The sequence below is a fragment of the Pseudophryne corroboree genome, chromosome 1 (assembly GCF_028390025.1).
Source record: "Pseudophryne corroboree isolate aPseCor3 chromosome 1, aPseCor3.hap2, whole genome shotgun sequence".
NCBI classification, from domain to species: domain Eukaryota; kingdom Metazoa; phylum Chordata; class Amphibia; order Anura; family Myobatrachidae; genus Pseudophryne; species Pseudophryne corroboree.
The window spans coordinates 215,990,548-215,997,738 of NC_086444.1; positions in this window are offsets into that span (position 1 = coordinate 215,990,548).

Below are 7,191 nucleotides of genomic sequence, written 5' to 3' on the forward strand. Positions count from 1 at the left end.
CCACACCTACAGTTGCAAGATGATACTTTGTGAATAGGTTTCCTATGTTCTATTATGTGAATGGTGTGCAATTTAAGCAATCTAGCGTGATGGATCTACTTCTTTTGTTTGGTAGGATTTCTAGTGGGTTTCTTAGGTTAATGTATATATTAATTTAAATTCTTAACAGGGAAAAAGGAGTTGGCGACTTGCTTTGTGCCATGTTTGAAAATGGTGCATTCATAGTGATTTTCCTGCAGGCAATGAAACCAAATTGCTGCTTGAAAAATGTACCCCTTGGAGAAAGCTAAAACTGGTGAACAGTAAGTCATGACACGTTACATGCATTTGTCAGTTTTCTGCTTCTCAGTACAATAACTTGGGCTGTGCCTTTTTTTATATATGATTTAAACATGCCTCAAGGCTTTGGGATATGCTGCTGATTTGTATAATTACATTGTGATAAATGTCAGATGACTTTATTGAAAATTTCATGGGAGAGCTAAATCTAATTTTTCTCTCGTTTAATTCAGAAAACGCCCTCGTGTTTCTATTCTCTTGATGTTACCATAGAAGTTCTCAGCCAGCAATACTGTAGCTCATGCCATTGCTGGCTTCCTATCCACAGTTCCAAGAAGAGTTAAAACAGAATGCAATAGGTATATTTATTTGACTTTGTAAGAAAATCTGATAGTCAAAGGTCCTGCAAAATACTTAGGCCATAAAAAGAAACAAGAATTATTGTCCACTGGATTTTTCTCTCCCGGGTGTGGGGTCTCAGAAGGCAGCTGTGACCTGTTCTAGGCTTTTATTAGTGTGATTTATTGAGCTACTGTATGACACGTTTGCACATTAAATCCGTTCACGTCTACCTCAAACTATATAGAACTGTACAATTTATGTACAGAAAATTCTGGAAGAAATATAATGCACCTACAGTCGTTGTCAGGAGAAGATTTAATTTCACAGATTGAGATTAAGGAAATAAGACAAAGAGGTGGAGATGGCGGATTTTTAAGGGTTTGTGGTAATTTTCGCACCACAAAATGTTTTGATTTTTGCTCTGGCTCTTATCTTGCACAGATCAGTTCTCAGCCTTTATTTGTAATGGATGTATTTAGCCCTTTCCAGATACACTTTGGCAGAAAACTTGTTTCTAGACACTATTTTTCTGGTGTAAAAAAAGCTTCAAATGTGGCACATGCAGAACCTAGTCCTGACTTCACCTCACTCTTGTGATCCTATTTAGCCATGTTGATCCTGTTTTAGTCCTGATGTTTGATGTTACATTTTATCACTTCTGTGGAAGGGCCAGGATACAGTAATAGTAAATTCCAGGGCCAAAATAAAGGGGTGATTTATGACATGGAATATTTATGGCAAATTGTTCTGGAGGAACATACAAAATTCTGCACCCAAATATGTACTGAGGCCAATATTGCACTGAATAGTTATGAAAAATATGCAAGGTCTGCATACTGACCGGGATGAGATAGTAGCTTTCTGTATTATGGGAAACAGGAGAAATTTTAAGGTTTGCGGATTTTTACTGTAAATTATGGTATCAAAATGACATGTATGGGAGATGTGAGTTGGGGCCTGAATTTGGTGATATATCACCACTGCTAACAGCAGGAGTGGTAGAAAACATATCCAAAGCAAATGACCCCAAATTTTAAACATAGTACTATAGACAAATCAATGACACATACAATACTGAGAGTTGGAGTGCATCAGCTTTATGCTCTTCAACATGAACGACTAGTATTTCAAACGAAAGTTGCTCGAGTCTAAACTGAAGAAATTGCTAGAGTTATAACTACAAAATATGAGAGCATTGCCCTCCCATTAACCCTGCAGATTTCCTTGATGTCCACCAAGTGCACGTTATGATACTTGTCTACTATTTGTTCTTGGGAACCACCTACAAAACAATCCAAGTGCAATTCCATTACCCAGATAAGTGGGAAAATGTTATAGACACAATCCAACTTACATCTATTTGTTACTACTGTATTCCGTTAAATAAACGATCAAGTTTTTCTTTTGAAATACTACTCAGTATATCTTCCTTGATGCCTCATGTTAATCACAAAGGGACATGAGGACTATGGGGTATATGCAATTGCGGTCGAATTCCGGCCCGTTTTTAAATTCGACACAATTCGACAGTCACATACCCTCCCGCCGGGACCTGAATTCGACATATTCAATAAAAAACGGATTCGACAGTCCCGCTGTCAAAAAACGGACCAATTGACGGATAGTGTGCGCCCTGGATTCAACTTTTTGGACGGCACAAAAGTGTTTAAAAAACCCTCGGGCTCTATGAGCCGGTCCTGGTTGTAAAAATACGGGGGAAAAATTGAAAAAACCGCGGTCAGCGGTGAGGTCACTCGTGGTCAGCCGCTGACCGCGAGTACCCTCACCGCTGACCGCAAAGTTCCCACCATTGAAGATAATGGAGCGGCTGTGCGATGTGCCGTCTGACGTGCACAGCCAATCAGGAGAGTGCCACGACGTGGCGCTCCCTGATTGGCTGAAGGGACCCTCTGTCCCGGCATTCGGAGAAAAGGGTCCCATGTGTAAACATGGGACCCCTTTCAGTGCGTGGTCCGAGTAATGCGGTTTGTTTTTTTGCCAAGTACGTGGGTTATAAAGAGAAGAGGACAGAAGCTACACAGGATTTTTGTGAGTATAATTTTATTTTCAGGTACCCCATGGATTCTACTTGGAGAAGTGGACCGAGCCTCGTGTCAACATAGGTAAGTATGTGTGTGTCGGTATGCATGTATGTAATACAGTTTTACTTTCACGGTGTCTGTGTACTGTTTTTATTTGGGTATTTTTTGCAGTAGAACTACAGGTACCAGCGGGCCCATTTTCCCCCGCATGCTGGTACTTGTGGTTCTCCAAGTACCAGCTTGCGGGGGAGGCTTGCTGGGACTTGTAGTTCTGCTACAAAAAACAATATTCTTTTATTTGAGACAAGGCTATCAGCCCCCCATCCGCAGCCCTTGGATGGGGGGGACAGCCTCGGGCTTCAACCCTGGCCCTTGGGTGGCTGGAGGGGGAGGACCCCTTGATATAAGGGGTTCCCACTCCTACAGGGTACCCCGGCCAGTGACTAGTTGGGGATTTAATGCCACGGCCGCAGGGACCAGTATAAAAGTGTCCCCCGGCTGTGGCATTATCTTTCCAGCTAGTGGAGCCGGTGTTGGTGTTAAAAATACGGGGGACCCCTACGCTTTTTGTCCCCCGTATTTTTTGCACCAGGACCGGACGCAGAGCCCGGTGCTGGTTGTAAAAATACGGGGGATCCCCTGTCAATTTTTTCCCCGTATTTTACAACCAGGACCAGCTCAAAGAGCCCGAGGCTGGTTATGCTTAGGAGGGGGACCCCACGCATTTTTTTTCAAGATTTTTAACCCATTCCCACCCCTTCCCACTGAAAAACATGCTCTGATCTCTTCATATTATTTTAGTCAGTAAAAAAATAATAATATTCTTTAAAAAAATATATAAATAATACTTGTGGCTCCTAATAGACAAACCAAATAGATAATACCTTCTAATATAAATAGATATGCTATTAGCAACAAAAAAAAACACACAAAAAAACATGTTTTTATATTTTTTTATTAGATTCCGCCATTAAAATGAGGCGGACTGAAATTGACGAAATGACTGTCGAAAAGCACTGTTGTCGAATCAACATTCTTCAATTGAATATACTTTTGTCGAAAAGCCGCATTTTTACCATTGCAGACATGTCGAATTTGACAACTGTTGATTTTCAAAAAGTCGAAGCTGAAACGGCTGTTTTTTTTGTTGCAAAGTATTGTATTGCATTGTCGAATTTTTTTTTTGTGTCCAAAATGCCCCGTTTTTCAACATTTGCGGCCATTCGACCACAATTGCATATACCCCTATATCTCATACAAGTGGAAAAATTGCATGTTAAACTTACTGTATAATTACATTGGAAAAAGGGGGGTACCGGACTGCACACCTTCCTGTATGGTATTAGATGCATCAGCTTGGTAGCACTTCCTCCTATGTTTAACAATAGGGTGTGCAGTCCAGCCCAACCGCACCCCACCCCACCCCAATACCTTTTTTTCCTCTATATTTGTGTATATATTGTACACTTGAAGGTGAAGCTCCTTCATTCTGGTATTGTCACCCCTCCCATCTTCCCTTAGGTGTTTTAATTAGCTCAGATTCCTGCATTGCTGACTACATAATAAAGTAGCCTCTATTTAAATGTAAGATCTGGATGCATTTATATAATGTGATAGTATTGGAGATGTTAGGGACCCATCTCATGAAGCTCACCTAGACTTTAGTGGATGAGCCCACATATTTGGCAAAACGTGTGCTATGAACTTCACTTACACGCCATGTTAATTGTTAGAGTTTATCCAAATTATTTTCATTATCAGTGTACTACCTTGCTCAGAAAGCATCATGTACTGACTACAGATATACTTGGCAATACAAATTCCTTGTGTATTAGATATAGAAATGTGCGGCGGGCACTTTTCGTGTTTTGTGTTTTGATTTTGGATCTGGATCCTTGCTCGTGTTTTGGATCTGGATTCATTTTGCCAAAACCACCCTTTTGGGTTTTTGTTTTTGTTTTGGATATGGATGATTTTTGGAAAAAAAACCCTCATAAAAACAGCTAAAATCACACAATTTGGGGGTAATTTTGAACCTACGGTATTATTAACCTCAATAACATTAATTTCCACTCATTTTAAGTCTATTCTGAATACCTCACATCTCACAATATTGTTTTTAGGCAAAAAGGTTGCACCAAGGTCGCTGGATGACTAAGCTAAGTGACCCAAGTGGGTGGCACAAACACCTGGCCTATCTAGGAGAGGCACTGAAATGTCAGACAGGATGGCACTTTTAAAAACTAGGCCCCAAAGAACACATCATGCAAAGAAGAAAAAGAGGTGCACCAAGGTCGCTGGATGACTAAGCTAAGTGACCTAAGTGGGCGGCACAAACACCTATTCCATCTAAGAGTGGCACTGCAGTGGCAGCCAGGATGTCACTTTTAAAAACTAGGCCTCAAAGAGCACATAGTGAAAAGAAGTAAAAGAGGTGCAATGAGGTAGCTGGATGGCTAAGCTAAGTGACACAAGTGTGTGGCACAAACACCTGGTCCATCTAGGAGTGGCACTGCAGTGGCAGACAGGATGGCAGATTTAAAAAATGGGCCCCAAACAGCACATCATGCAAAGAAAAAAATGAAGTGCAATGTGGTAGCTGTATGACTAAGCTAAGCGACACAAGCATGCGTCACAAACACCTGGCCCATCTAGGAGTGGCACGCAGTGGCTGAATGTCGAGAGTGTCCCGCAATTTTTCGGGCCACTGACCGCATCTCCTGCACGCCCATGTAATTTTAAAAAAAATTCTGCACCACCAAATTAATTGTATGTGCAAAACATGAGATGTGCTGGAATTTGCCCAGATGTAATGCAGGCACAATATTTGTGGCGTTGTCCAATATCACAAATCCCCAGGAGAGTCTAAGTGGGGAAAGCCATTGTGCGATGATGTCCCTCAGTTTACGTAAGTGGTTGTCAGCGGTGTGCCTCTTACACAAACCAGTGATACACAGCGTAGCCTGCCTAGGAATGAGTTGGCGTTTGTGAAATGCTGTAACTGGTGCTGCTGCTGTTGTTGCTGTGGGAGGTAATACATCTACCCAGTGGGCTGTCACAGTCATGTAGTCTTTAGTTTGCCCTGTTCCACTTGTCCACATGTCCATGGTTAAGTGGACACTGGCTACAGCCGCATTTTTCAGGATACTGAGGACACTTTTCTTAATGTCCCTGTACAGTCCGGGAATTGCTTTCCTATTGAAGTGGAATCTAGATGGGATTTGGTACCGGGGACACACTACCTCCATCAATTGTCTAAATCCCACTGCACTAAAGGCGGATACCGGATGCACGTCTAACACCAACATAGCTGTCAAGTCCTCAGTTATTTGCTTTGCAACAGGATGACTGCTGTCATATTTCACCTTCCTTGCAAAGGACAGTTGGACAGTCAATTGCTTAGTTGAAGTAGTACAAGTGGTCTTCTGACTTCCCCTCTGTGATGACGATCGACTCCCAACAGCAACAACAGCAGCAGCAGCAGCAGTAGGAGGAAGTGGATCTTGATCTTTCCCTATTTTATCTTCCAAATTTTTGTTCTTCATTATTTTCTGGAGTTATATAGCAATATGCAGCACAGGAGCGTACCTCTACACCACACAGGGCAAACACTGTAAAAATTATTTGGATTAAATATTAATAACCCGTATATTTGGAGTAAATAATATACAGCACAGGACAGCATCTCTGAACTTATACGGCAGTACCACTGGACATATAGGGCAGTATCACTGGACTTATACGGCAGTACCACAGGACTTATAGGGCAGTATCATTGGACTAAGACAGCAGTACCACTGGACATATATACGGCAGTATCACTGGATTTATATGGCAGTACCACTGGATTTATACGGCAGTTTCACTGGATTTATACAACAGTATCACTGGACATATACAGCAGTATCACTGGACTTATACGGCAGCACCACTGGACTTATACGGCAGTATCACTGGACATACAGCAGTACCAGTGGACATATACGGCAGTATCACTGGACTTATACATCAGTACCACTGGACTTATAGGCAGTATCACTGGACTTATATGGCAGTACCACTGGATTTATACGGCAGTTTCACTGGACTTATACAACAGTATCACTGGACATATACAGCAGTATCACTGGACTTATACGGCAGCACCACTGGACTTATACGGCAGTATCACTGGACATACAGCAGTACCAATGGACTTATACGGCAGTATCACTGGACTTATACATCAGTACCACTGGACTTATACGGCAGTACCACTGAACTTATATGGCAGTACCGCTGGACTTATACAGCAGTATCACTGGACTTATTCGGCAGTACCACTGGACTTTATACAGCAATATCACCGGACTTATACGGCAGTACCACTGGACTTATTCGGCAGTATCACTGGACTTATACAACAGTACCACTGGACTTATACAGCAGTATCACTGGACTTATTCGGCAGTACCACTGGACTTTATACAGCAATATCACCGGACTTATACGGCAGTCCACTGGACTTATTCGGCAGTATCACTGGACT